We start from the raw sequence: 15,232 nt of genomic DNA, 5'->3' as shown, positions 1-15,232 counted from the left end.
CAAACGGTTGAGGGGGAAAAAAAAAACCATTTCTTTTCTAAGTAAGTTTAAATATCAAGCCAGAGAAAATTAAAATTATATCATAATTATGTGTACATAGTACAGTCGTTCATTCACTCATTCAACTAATACTGAATGCTTACTGTGTACCTGGCAGTAGTCTAGGTGCTAGAGGTACAGGGATGTACAAACAAAGCCTTGACCTGTGAAGCTCACATTCTGTACACTTGAATACTATATAAATGTTGTGAATGCAAGGTGCAGTTTAACTTGAGGAGTGAAACGCCCCTAACATTGAACATGGGTCTAATTTTTCACTTAAAGTGAGAACATACCTTCATAGGTCTGTCACTGTTTGTAAAGTTATTGATAATGAATAAAGACTCCTGAAATCTCGATCCTCCACTTAGTGCTACATCCACTATCAACTGGCTTACAGCAATTATTATCTGTGGAAAGAAGAAATGTCTTTTTTTCAATGTTATTTTTCAAATGTCTTTTGAATACATGCTGCTTCTTTTCTTCAATGTACCAACCATAAGCACTCATACAAAATGCTTCTTTTAAAGATTTTACAGAGTTCCATCAAAATCTATTTTCCTCCTACATGAGTGGTTAAATTCTTCTATTGAAACAGCAACTTTAGGGGCTGGCCTGGGGCTCAGTGGTAAAGAATCTGCCTGCCAATGCAGGAGATATGGGTTCAATCCCTGGTCCAGGAAGATCCCACATGCTGCGAATCAAGTAAATCTGTGCCACAACTATTGAGCCTGCACTCTAAAGCCCACGAGCTACAACTACTGAGCCCACATGCCATGGCTACTGAAGCCTGAGCATCCGAGAGCCATGCTCTGCAACAAGAGAAGCCAATGCAATGAGAAGCTGGCACAACAATGAAGATTAGCCCCTGCTTGCCACAACTAGAGAAAGCCTGCACAGCAATGAAGAACCCAGCAGGGCAAAAATAAAGAAAAAAATTGTAAAAAGCTAACGACATAGCAAACGAAGCAACTGACAGAGAATTAATCTCAAAAATATACAAGCAGCTCATGCAGCTCAATTCCAGAAAAATATATGGCCCAATCAAAAAATGGGCTGAAGAACTAAACAAACATTTCTCCAAAAAAGACATACAGATGGCTAACAAACACAAGAAAAATGTTCAATATCACTCATTAGAGAAATGCAAATCCAAAACCACAATGAGGTATCATCTCAGGCCAGTCAGAATGGCTGCTAAAAAGTCTACTAACAATGAATGCTGGAGAGAGGGTGCAGAGCAAAGGGAACCTTCTTACACTGTTGGTGGGAAGGTAAACTAGTACAGCCACATGGAGAACAGTGTGGAGATTCCTTAAAAGACTGGAAATAGAATTGCCATATGACCAGCAATCCCACTGCTGGGGTACACACCAAGGAAACCAGAATTGAAAGAGACACGTGTACCCCAATGTTCACTTGCAGCACTGTTTACAATCGCCAGGACATGGAAGCAACCTAGATGTCCATCAGTAGATGGATAAAAGCCATGGTATGTATACACAATGGAATATTACTCAGCCATTAAAAATAATGCATTTGAATCAGTTCTAACAAGGTAGATGAACCTGGAGCCTATTATACAGAGTGAAATAAGTCAGAAAGAAAAACACCAATACGTTATACTAACGCATATATATGGACTTTAGAAAGATGGTAACGATGATCTATATGCAAGACAGCAAAAGAGACACAGATGTAAGGAACAGTCTTTTGGACTCTGTGGGAGAAGGCGAGGGAGGGATGCTTTGAGAGAATAGCATTGAAACATGTGTATTATCATATGTGAAACAGATCGCCAGTCCAGGTTCGATGCATGAGACAGGGTGTTTAGGGCTGGTGCCCTGGGATGACCCAGAAGGATGGGATGGGGAGGGAGGTGGGAGGGGGGTTCAAGATGGGGAACACTTATACAGCCATGGCTGATTCATGTCAATGTATGGCAAAAATCACTAAATATTGTAAAGTAATTAGCCTCCAATTAAAATAAAGTAATTAATTTTAAAAAAGCTAACGACAAAGTCATATCATAAAAAAAAAGAAATAGCAACTTTAGTAAAGTTGCACGTTACAAAATTAATACACAGAAATCCCTTGCATTCCTATACAGTAACAATGAAAAATCAGAAAGAGAAATTAAGGAGCAACTCCATTCACTACTTCAACAAAAAGAATAAAATACCTAGGAGTCAACCTAGCAGTGGCCACAGGACTGGAAAAGGTCAGTTTTCAGTCCAATCCCAAAGAAAGGCAATGCCAAAGAATGCTCAAACTACCACACAATTGCACTCATCTCACATGCTAGTAAAGTAATGCTCAAAATTCTCCAAGCCAGGCTTCAGCAATACGTGAACTGTGAACTCCCTGATGTTCAAGCTGGTTTCAGAAAAGGCAGAGGAACCAGAGATCAAATTGCCAACATCCGCTGGATCATGGAAAAGCAAGAGAGTTCCAGAAAAACATCTATCTCTGCTTTATTGACTATGCCAAAGCCTTTGACTGTGTGGATCACAATCAACTGTGGAAAATTCTGAAAGAGATGGGAATACTAGACCACTTAACCTGCCTCTTGAGAAATCGGTATGCAGGTCAGGAAGCAATAGTTAGAACTAGACATGGAACAACAGACTGGTTCCAAATAGGAAAAGGAGTACGTCAAGGCTGTATATTGTCACCCTGCTTATTTAACTTCTATGCAGAGTACATCATGAGAAACGCTGGACTGGAAGAAACACAAGCTGGAATCAAGATTGCCAGGAGAAATATCAATAACTTCAGATATGCAGATGACACCACCCTTATGGCAGAAAGTGAAGAGGAGCTAAAAAGCCTCTTGATGAAAGTGAAAGAGGAGAGCGAAAAAGTTGGCTTAAAGCTCAACATTCAGAAAACGAAGATCATGGCATCTAGTCCCATCACTTCATGGGAAATAGATGGGGAAACAGTAGAAACAGTGTCAGACTTTATTTTTTGGGGCTCCAAAATCACTGCAGATGGTGACTGCAGCCATGAAATTTAAAAGACGCTTTACTGGCTTGGAAGAAAAGTTATGACCAACCTAGGATGGATATATATTCAAAAGCAGAGACATTACTTTGCCGACTAAGGTCCACCTAGTCAAGCCTATGGTTTTTCCTGTGGTCATGTATGGATGTGAGAGTTGGACTGTGAAGAAGGCTGAGCGCCAAAGAATTGATGCTTTTGAACTGTGGTGTTGGAGAAGACTCTTGAGAATCCCTTGAACTGCAAGGAGATCCAACCAGTCCATTCTGAAGGAGATCAACCCTTGGATTTCTCTGGAAGGAATGATGCTAAAGCTGAAGCTTCAGTACTTTGGACACCTCATGTGAAGGGTTGACTCACTGGAAAAGACTGTGATGCTGGGAGGGATTGGGGGTAGGAGGAGAAGGTGACGACCGAGGATTAGATGGCTGGATGGCATCACGGACTCGATGGACGTGAGTCTGAGGGAGCTCCAGGAGATGGTGATGGACAGGGAGGCCTGGCGTGCTTCGATTCATGCGGTTGCAAAGAGTCGGACACGACTGAGCGACTGAACTGAACTGAACCGAACTGAGTCAACCTACCTAACGAGACAAAAGACTGAAATGAAGGAAACTCTAAGACACTGATGAAAAAATCAAAACACAAATAGATGGAGAGATATACCATGTTCTTGGATCACAAGAATCAATATTATGAAAATGACCATACTACCAATGGCAATCTACAGATTCAGTGCAATCCCTATCAAATTACCAATGGCAGTTTTCACACAGAACTAGAACTAAAATTTTACAATATGTACAGAAAGACAACAGACCCCAAATAGCCAAAGCAATCTTGAAAAAGAAAAATGGAGCTAGAGGAATCAACCTTGCTGACTTCAGACTATACTACAAAGCTACAGTAATCAAGACAGTATGGTATTGGCACAAAAACAGAATTATAGATCAATGGAGGTTTCAATTTCAAATTTTATCAGGACTTTTCTTAGTTTGATGTGAAAAACTTGAAAACACAGCACATCTAGGTCTGAAACCATTTTCATAATTAGTGAACTGATACAATGGTGGTCAGGTATTTGCCTTCAATACATTTGCTAGCAAGTAGTTTTGGCAAAGTTGGGACTAAAGGACATTTCTTTGATGGTTTCTCATTTCTTTTCACTAGTCTATCACAACTCCAGTACCTCAGCTCCTTTCTTTGTTTCTGACTAGGGCCTATCTAAATAGTTTAGACAGTAGTATATGTTACAGCATATACACTACATAATGATAACAGTATAATGCCATGTAATGGTGCTTTTAGGCTTCACCGTTAGCTCAGCAGTAAAGAATCTGCCTTCAATGCAGGAGATGCAGAAGATGTGAGTTTGATCCCTGGGTTGGGAACAATTCCTGGAGGAAGGCATGGCAACTCCTTTGGCTAGAGAATCCCGTGGAGACAGGAGCCTGGCCGTTCTACAGTCCACAGGGTTGCAAAGAGCCCAGACATGACTGAAGCAACTGAGCATGTATGCATGGTGCTTTTTAATCTCTCAGGCTCCTTTTAATGAAGGCTTATATGATTTAGGCCTAAAGTGTTCCTGGCCAGAAGCTTTACTCCTGATCTGAGAAGCAAGATACTATAGGAGTTGTGTGCCAAGCTCTTGAGTCCAAGTGCCCTAGATTCAAACTTTGACTTTATCAATTATTCACTGAATGGCTTTGAGAAAGTGAATTAACCCTCCTGTTTCTCACTTTCCTTAAAGGCAATATAGGGATAACAACAATACCTACATTATAGAGCTGTTATGAGGATTAAAATCGATCATACGCATAATATTACTAACTTAACCAGTTTATTGAGCACTTAGACATGGTTCTAAGTCTGCAATTTATTAATTCATTTTATTTGAATATAGGACTTGAGAGAAATTGATGTTTTAACCCAGAAGGATGGACTCTAATGGGGGAAGTTTCAAAAACATCAGCACACTAATTGCAGAAATGCTTTGGAGGAAGTGGTATTCAAGTGACATCTCTATGAAAGCAAATATGAGATACTCTAACATATAATGTTAGACCAAGTATCAAAATATAATTAGATAGGAAGAATTTTTACAGAAAGCAATATACTTGTATCAGAGTTTAACATCACTGATGACATTTCTAAAAAGCTACTTATGGCCATTTCCTCATGTATAACCCAGTCTCCAATAAACAACTGCAATGGGACTGACCATGGCAGTAAAGATAGAAATATGACCAGGCATTTCCCATATTACAGCTGATGGCAACTGAGCCAAGAACTCCCAACTGTGTTTCAGTTCACACCTGTTTCATCACACAAGCACAAAATTATGGAGATGTTGAATAACAACTGCCACGTACTAAGAGTCTATTATGAGCTAGGCATTTTGTGCCTGGCACTACATACACTTTATTTTTAACCCTCATGACAAAGCTGAAACATAGTTGGCCTCATTTTACAGATGAGGCAAATAGTTAAGATGGACTGAGTAAAATCCCCAGGGTCACATATTAAGTAAGTAGCTAAGCTATGATTTAAGTCCAGGCAGGTCTGATTTCAAAGTCCATGCTTTCCACTAAACCTTGAGACTTCGCTCATAATTTTTAACTAACTGGGCGTGGTGGAGATGAAAAACAAAAGTACTACATCTGTTACTTAATCATCTTGTTTAATCCTCACCAAAACCATACGAAGTGGATAGGGATATTTACCAGTATTTTACTTACGAAGCATCTGAGGTACTAAGAGAGTAAAGAAGTCCTCGCTAAGGTCACACAGTGTGTGATACTCGTGGAACCTGGAATCTCTGCTCTTAACACCTATGTTCTCAAGCAGTGTTGTCCAGTAGAAATAGGATATGAGTCACATGTGTACTATTAAATTGTCTAGCAGCCACATTAAAAAGTAAAATGACACAAGTGAATTTTAGTTTACTTAAACCAATATATCCAAAATATCATTTCAACATATAGTCAATATAAAACAATTGAGATATTTTACTTCTTTGTACGTAGTCTTCAAAAGTCAATGTGTCCTGAATTCAGACTAGCTCAATTTCAAGTGCCAGATGGCCACCTGTGGCTAATAGCTTTGTATTAGACTGGGGAGCTCTATACCTTAATGTAGAGAGGCTAAAGATTGAACACAAGAAAGAGAAGCTTTGGTTTTCACTGACCTGCAGATGTGTTCTTAAAAAGGTTTTCCTTTTGGTGTACTCAAAGTCGTTTCTCATCAGAAGACACAAAAGTGCAGAGGCTTCATTCCTGGTTGAGCCAATCTGTGACGTGCAGCACTTTTAAAACCTCATAGCAAAACGCAGCACACATGTTTGCCCTTCCTTTGAAAAAGGTCGAGGGAAACTAAACAATAGGAAAACATAAATAATTATCTGAAAAGCCATAAAACAGAAATCAATCAACTATCAAGCGCCTACAGTATTCTCCCTAAAACTATAAGCTGGGTGCGTTGAGGATACACAATCAACATAAGATTAGGGTACCACTCTGGAAAACCCAAGCTAGATAAAAACATAAAGACCAGCATGTATAATGAATGACTGAAATCATGACTCATTTCATGATGATGGTCTCAATTTGGGCCATAAAAATGGGAAGGCCAATCTGCATTACTTACTCTTTTGCTTTATATTTAAACAGTTCCTTATGTTATAAACTTCCAAATGCTAGGAAAATTATATCAAGAATCTATTCAGCAAATAAAGTTGATCTTTTAACAAAATGGAGTATAGACGAATTGAACACAAACAGAAACATGTCCATCCTCTACTCATAAACAGTGCTGAGTAAAATACAGGTCGGCATAGAAAAAGTACAAAAGTGACTATCTAATCCTCAAAACAGGCAAGTGACTGCTACTTTTGGCATGTATTCAGTCTGCTTTGTGGAAAATAAGCTATACATAGAACGTAGGCTTATTGCAAACTTCCATGCTTACATGTCTTGGCAAGTGAGTACTAAGCTGCTCCAGGGTACACAATGGATTTTTTCACGGAGTGTGAAGCTAGAGTCTCTCAAAATCATTCTCAGGAATATTGGATTTACCCATATTATAGGAATCTACATAAGGCTAGCACCTAATTTCAATATTATTTTTTAGAAATATTGAATTTAAGCCCATTATATAGGAATCTATCTTCTTTTTATCACCTTAACACTAAGTACAATGCTCCTTACTGTTTATGCAGCTTCATCTATTAATGAACATTTAATAAATGTTTTCTAGCTGGCATTGAAAAAATCTCATCAATGGTTTCACCAGATTAAATAAATCATTTCGGGCAAGATACTTCTGTATAGACAGGAAGGGAAGGCACAGTGGTAGAGTACTTAATCTGCTATAGGAAGTCTTCTATCTATCACTTCACAGTTACTGAAATTAAAAATACTCTAGAAGGAATTAATAGCAGAATATCTGAAGCAGAAGAAGGGATCAGTTAGCCAGAAGATAAAGTGGTGGAAACAACTGCTGAAGAGCAGAATAAAGTAAAAAGAATGAAAATAACTGAGGATAGTCTCAGAGACCTCTGGGACAGTATTAAATGCACCAACATTAGAATTATAGAGGTCCCAGAAGAAGAGAAAAAGAAAGGGTATGAGAAAAGTTTGTAAGAGATTATAATTGAAAATTTCCCCAACATGGAAAAGGAAATGGTCAATCAAGTCCAAGAGGCACAAAGAGTCCCATACAGGATAAACCCAAGGAGAAACATGCCAAGACACATACGAATCAAACTACCAAGACTAAACACAAAGAAAGAATATTAAAAGCAGCAAGGGAAAAGCAACAAGTAACACACAGGGGAAACCCCATACGTTTAACAGCTGATCTTTCAGCCGAAACTGCGCAGGCCAGAAGGGAATGGCACGATATATTTAAAGTACTGAAATGGAAAAATCTACAACCAAGACTAGTCTACCTGGCAAGGATCTCATTCAAATTTGATGGAGAAATCAAAAACTTTTCAAACAAGCAAAAGTTAGGAGAATTCAGTACCACCAAACCAGCTTTACAACAAATGTTACAGGGACTATATAGTCAGGAAATACAAGAGAAGAAAAAGATCTACAGAAACAAACCCCAAACAATTAAGACAACGGCATTAGGAATATATCAGTAATTACTTTAACTGCAAATGGATTAATTGCTCCCACCAAAAGACACAGACTGGCTGAATGGATACAAAAACAAGACCCATGTATATGCTGTCTGCAAGAAACCCACTTCAGATGTAAAGACACATATAGACCGAAAGTGAGAGGATGAAAAAATACATTCCACACAAATGGAAAGCAAAAGAAAGCTGGGGTAGCATCCTCATACCAGACAAAGTAGACCTTAAGATAAACAATATTACAAGAGATAAGGAAGGACACTACGTAACGATCAAGGGATCAATCCAACAGGATGACATAACAATTGTAAATATCTATGCACACAACATAGGAGCACCTCAATACATAAGGTAAACACTAACAGACATAAGAGGAGAATTTGACAGTAACACAATAATAGTAGGAGACTTTAACACCCCACTCACACCAATGGACAGATCATCAAAACAGAAAATTAACAACGAAACACAAGTCTTAAATGATACATTAGATGAAATGGGTCTCATTGATATCTTCAGGACATTCCATCCAAATGCAGAAGAATACATCTTTTTCTCAAGTGCACATGGAACATTCTCCAGGATCGACCACATCTTGGGTCACAAATGAAACCTCAGTAAATTTAAGAAAATTGAAATCGTATCAAGCATCTTTTCTGCCATGCTATGAGATGAGATGAGGTTTTTTCACAAGAAAAAAACTGTAAGAAACACAAACAAATGGAGATTAAACAACAGGTTTCTAAATAACCAACAGGTTACTGAAGAAATCAAAAGGGAAATCAAAAAATTTCAGAAACAAATGACAATGAAAACATGGCAACTGAAAAGGTATGGGATGCAGCAAAAGCAGTTTTAAGAGGGAAGTTGATAGCAATACAATCCTACCTCAAGAAACAAGAAAAACATCGAATAGACAACCTAATTTTACACCTAAAACAACTGGAAAAAGAACGAAAAACTTGAAAATTAGTAGAAGGAAAGAAATCAAAAGATCTGAGCAGAAATAAATGAAAAAGAAAAAACGACAATAAAGATTAATAAAACTAAAAGCTGGTTCTTTGAGAAGATAAACAAAATTGACAACCCCTTAGCCAGACTCATCAAGAAAAAAAGAGACAAGCATCAAATCAACAAAGTTAGATATAAAGGAGAAGTTACAACAGACCATGCAGAAATACAAAGGATTATAAGAGACTATTACAAATAACTATATGGCAATAAAATGGATAAACTGGAAGAAATGACGCTGGGAAGGAGAAATCAATATTGTGAAAAGGACTATACTACCAAATGCAATCTATAGATTCAGTGTGATCCCTATCAAATTACTAATGGCACTTTTCACAGAACTAGAACAAAATATTTCACCATTCGTATGCAAACACATAACGACCCTGAATAGCCAAAGCAATACTAAGAAAGAACAGAACTGGAGGAATCAACTTTCCTGATTTCAAATTATACTACAAAGCTACAGTCATTGAGACGGTATGGTACTGGCACAAATACAGAAATATAGACCAATGGAACAAGATAGAAAGCCCAGAAATAAACCCATGCACCTATGGCTACCTTATTTTTGACAAAGGAGGCAAGAATATATAATGGGGTGGAGACAGCCTCTTCAATGAATGGTGCTGGGAAAACTGGACAGCTACCTGTAAAAGACTGAAATTAGAACACTTCCTAACAGCACACAAAGACAAACTCAAAATGGATTAAAGACCTAAATGTAAGACCAGAAACTATAAAACTCTTAGACGAAAACATAGGCAGAAAACTCGATGACAGAAATCAAAGCAAGATCCTCTATGACCCACCTGCTAGAGTAATGGAAATAAAAACAAAAGTAAACAAGTGGGACCTGATTAAACATAAAAGCCTTTGCACAGCAAAGGGTACTATAAGCAAGCTGAAAAGACAACCCTCAGAATGGGAGAAAATAATAGCAAATGAAACAACAGACACAGGATTAATTTCCAAAATATACACGTAGTGCATACAATTCAATACCAGGAAAACAAACAACCCAATCAAAAAGTGGGGAAAAGAGCAAAACAGACATTTCTCCAAAGAAGACATACAGATCGCTAACAAACACATGAAAAGATATTCAATATTGCTCATTATTAGAGAAACGCAAATCGACACTACAATAAGATATCACCTCATACCAGTCAGAATGGCCATCACCAAAAAGTCTACAAACAGTATATGCTGGAGAGCATGTGGAGAAAAGGGAATGCTCTTGCACTGTTGGCGGGAACGTAAATTGATACAGCCACTATGGAAGACGGTATGGAGATTCCTTTAAAAACTAGGAATAAAACTGCCATATGACGCAGCAGTCCCACTCCTAGGCATATACCCTGAGGAAACCAAAATTGAAAAAGACACATGTATCCCATTGTTCACTGCAGCACTCTTTACAATTGCTAGAACGTGGAAGCAACCTAGATGTCCATCGACAGATGAATGGATAAAGAAGCTGTTGTATATATACACGATGGAATATTACTCAGCCATAAAATGGAACACATTTCAGTCAGTTCTGATGAGGTGGATGAACCTAGAGCCTATTATATAGAGTGAAGTAAGTCAGAAAGAGAAAGAGAAATATCATATACTGACACACATATACAGAATCTAGAAAAATGATACTGAAAAATTTATCTGTTGGGCAGCATGCAGAAACAGACATAGAGAATAGATTTATGGACGTGGGAGGAGGGGAGGATAGGGTGAGATGTATGAGGCGAGTAAGACGGAAACTTACATTACCATATGTAAAGTAGATAGCCAACAGGAACTTCCTGTTGTCTCAGGAAACTCAAACAGGAGCTCTGTATCAAACTAGAGGGGTGGGATGGGGCAGGAGATGGGAAGCAGTTTCTAAAGCGAGGGGATATATGTATACCTATGGCTGACTTCATGTTCAGGTTTGATAGAAAATAACAAAAATCTGTAAAGCTGCTGCTGCTGCTAAGTCGCTTCAGTCGTGTCTGACTCTGTGCGACCCCATAGATGGCAGCCCACCAGGCTTCCCCGTCCCTGGGATTCTCCAGGCAAGAACACTGGAATGGGTTGCCATTTCCTCCTCCAATGCATGAAAGTGAAAACTGAAAGTGAACTCACTCAGTCGTGTCCGACTCTTAGCGACCCCATGGACTGCAGCCTACCAGGCTCCTCCGCCCATGGGATTTTCCAGGCAAGAGTACTGGAGTGGGGTGCCATTGCCTTCTCTTTCTGTAAAGCAATTATCCTTTAATTTAAAAAAACGTTAGAATGAGATCTAAAAAAAAAAAAAAAAACACCAAAACAATATGCAACTTGTAACAGATTTATTGGTAACGATGATAGACAGAAACCTGGGATGGTGCTCCATCTTTCTGGCTATTTCCTTAGTCTACTTTTTTAAAGGAATATGGTAGTGTTTAGAAGCATGGACTCTTATGATAACTGGCAAGATCAGAATCTGGATCTGCTACCAACTAGCTATGTGACATTAAGATCCCTGTGAGCTTCACTTCTCTCACTTTAAAATGGGAAAAACAGAGACTTCCCTGGTGGTCCACTGGTTAAGACTCCGCACTGTCAACATGAGGGGCCTAGGTTCAAACCCCAGTAGGAACTAGATCCCAAACACTGCACCTAAGAGTCTGCATGCCACAATGAAAAGATCCTGCATCCCGAGAAGATCAAGGTCCTGAGTGCTGCGACTAAGACACATGGAGCTAAAAAGGAAAACAAAAAATTAATGGGAAAAATAACAGCATCTACATCGCAAAGCTAGTTTGAGAATTAAAGGTCAGTTCTCATTTGTTCTTTTACTTTGATTGAGGTTTAATTTACATAAAACAAAATTTACCTATTTTAAATTTATCATTCAATGATTTTTAGTAAATTTACGGAGTTGTCCATTTATTACAATCTAGTCATTCCCATCATCTCAAAAAGATCCGTGGTGCCCATCTGCAGTCCCCTTTTCTACCTCCAGTTCCACAATAAAAAATGAGCGAATATTTCTAAATCACTTAGGATAGTGCCTGTCATCTACCAAGAGATGTATGTTACATCAGTAAGAAATGTCTGAACAGGAGGAAGAAATACAATGCAAACCATGAAACCTAAATGTCTTATTTACTGGCATAATAAAAAATGAATTTGGGTTGCATTTTAATCAGAACAAACTTAATTCTTCATATAAAGATATTGCAGCTTATTTCTGATTAGTATCTAATTTAGTTTTCCCTTATAATCTTCTTTGAAAAGCACAGGCCTGGTTTCCATAGTCAATCTGGAGGCCTGAGCAATTAACTGAATTACTTTGAGAAGGGGAAAGAAAAGAAAAAAATCTATGTAACTCAGATGAAAAGCCAGCAAGAGTTTTCACTTTTGACTTCTCCCACTACTGTTACCTCACATTATGGTTATATGGGCTCCCCTGGTAGCTCAGCAGGTAAAGAATCCTCCTGCAATGCGGGAAACCTGGGTTCTGTCTCTCAGTTGGGAAGATCCCCTGGAGGAGCAAATGACAACCCACTCCAGCATTCTTGCCTGGAGAATCCCAGGGACAGAGGAGCCTCTTGGGCTACAGTCCACGTGGTCCCAAAGAGTCAGACACGACGGAGCAACTCAGCAAAGCACATAGTTATATAGTGTTTCTTCAAAGCTCTCTAACATCCATTATCTCATTTTACACCTTCAACAACCCTGCAAGATAACTGCTTTCAATTTCTTCTTCTATTTTTTAATCCTAGTAATGATGCTTTGTACTGAGAGGCAAGCATCTGAGTAAAACCAACAAGCACCTGACAAGGGAAGCCAGCCAGCCAGCCTGCCTGGACATCTTCTGGCTTCACAAGACACCTCATTTCAATGGGCATTTGGATAAACAGACTCAATCATAATTTGGGCTAAAAATGACTGGATATTTTCATCAAAGTATGAAAAGACCCTGTTTTTAAACACAAAAATAACAGAGAAGGAGAATAAGGAACAAATTATTAACAGTCCACCTCTCTCATTTTAAGGCTGAGTCTCTGGTGATTTCCTTGAGGTCATACTAGGTCTGCCACCCAAGTTTCCTGACTGCTCGCTGGGGGCTTTTCTACTGTACTAAGCTTCATCTGCCTAGTTGACTTTCGTGTATTTTCTTTGCAATGATACTGACTAAATTCTAGCTTTTCATTTTTACCTTGAAACACTGAGTGAAAAATGATATGGTATCTAACACTGTTAGGGAAACTTCGATAGCAGTATTTCCTTCAAGAAGTACCTGATAGGAAAATGTTTGCTTCAGTTGTTGTAGAACCTGAGATTTTTTTTAAAAAAGGAAATTAAAACTGTATGACACAGGGATTCACATAACAGTTTGGAATGACTGTCTCTCCCAAAGACTCAGAGAGAGAGACAAGCAAAAAGACACCAGGCTCTCAGTACCTGCAGACTTAATGAGTTTCGCTGTATTTACTCCTTAATCAAATACAATCTGGGTTAATCAATTCTGCTATTGTTTACTTCAGCTCTGTATCAACAGCTCTGTAGCAAATAAATAGGTGCCTACTTCTTTGTAGACAAGATGTGAGTGATGATCGAGGTATGTACCTAAGAAATAACGTGGGAGGCATTTTAGGCTGTGCTTCTCATTATATGTGCAAAAATGAGAAATCATAGAAAAGCAGCTATGTTATGTACAGGGGTTCCCTATGGCCTGATGTTTTCAATGATGCCAATGGTGTGAGACTTGTTTCTAAATCAGAAGGAAAACAAAGCATCTGGGCCAACTGAAAGACACAGGTTTCATACATTGTTACAAGAGACAAAGAGCAAAGCTGAAGGCTGTACCACTCCCATTTTTTTTGAAAGGTCCTCGGTCTAGTAGCTCAGCATCCATCTGCTCAAGACATTTGTGTTTACTATTAGTCCTTATCGCAAAGCCAGTTCTGCTTGCTTCCTCTTATGCAACCTCTAAAGGACTGTCTGGTAATGAACATTCTCTCACTCTTTGACGTTTTATTAAGATTTGCTTTCAGAGAATAGCTTTCATTCATATAACCCTCTAGCTTCCTATTGAACTTGTAATATTTCAACCTGTGTGAAATATGTCTTTGTCAAAATAGTATTTACAGTGCTCTGACCTCTGCAGACAGCTCAGCATGTGCAATCCCTTGAAAAATCACTAAATAAAAAATAGTCATTCTAAACATATATATACTATTTTGTTCAGATTCATTATTTTCATTAAAGTACAGATAAAGGATATTGAATGTAAAATCACATAATTATAATAGTTCAATGAGAAAATTAATCTCCTTCATATTAAACTAAGAACTCACTATTAACTAAAATTGCCAGAAACAATCCATGCATATTTGATCTTATATTCACATATGATGAAATGACCATACAGAAACAGAGCTAGGCAAATATATTGATGTATGTAAAATGATCTCCAGCTGTACTGGTGATTTAGGTTAAATAGTATTAATGTCTGTTTCAAATGAGTACCCTACCTACATTTTGCACTGACTGTGATTAAGTGTAAATAAACTTTCCAGGCTATTAAGATGCTGAAGCCTGGCCTGCATTATTCCTGATCTGTTTCAAAGAGCTGGCATGGTTTGCGATTTTCAGGCTACTCCAAAGTGTTTTGACAGCCAGGCATTATGCACTCTAAAATAAAGGTTAAAGTTAGGAAATGAAGTACTTTAATACTATATCTCAATGTTAGATTGTTTTAACTAATAAATGACTAGAGTTCCGCATAAACACTGTGCTACACTCAATATCCTACCAACTATTATTCGGCTTAAATGAGACATCACTGGAAACTGTATGATGCTTACCATGTATTTAAAATAGCTTATACTACAAGAATACAAGTAAGGAATTTAGAGAAATTTCTTACTTTCCTTCCTCTCCTCAAAAATATCAGAGTAGAGTGGACAATACTCCAATAATTCTCCGTCTTTTTCTCAGGAGATAAGGAAAGGCAAGAGTCAGAGAAAACAGTGAGAGGGACACTCAGAGACTCGGGTGGAG

The 15,232-nt window shown here is 38.3% G+C and overlaps 1 long non-coding RNA gene across 1 annotated transcript; it reads right to left on the bottom strand.

The window, feature by feature from the left end:
- Window positions 1–340: 340 nt before the first annotated feature.
- Window positions 341–11,362, bottom strand: LOC108634692. Its single transcript, XR_001917678.1, has 3 exons — window positions 11,324–11,362; window positions 6,230–6,413; window positions 341–449 (listed from the first exon to the last, which is right to left on the bottom strand). It is a non-coding gene; the product is annotated as an uncharacterized LOC108634692 (long non-coding RNA).
- Window positions 11,363–15,232: the final 3,870 nt, after the last annotated feature.

This window comes from Capra hircus, unplaced genomic scaffold, assembly GCF_001704415.2.
Source record: "Capra hircus breed San Clemente unplaced genomic scaffold, ASM170441v1, whole genome shotgun sequence".
NCBI lineage: Eukaryota > Metazoa > Chordata > Mammalia > Artiodactyla > Bovidae > Capra > Capra hircus.
The sequence above is the reverse complement of the archived record's forward strand: the minus strand, read 5'-3'. Positions and strand labels throughout refer to the sequence as shown.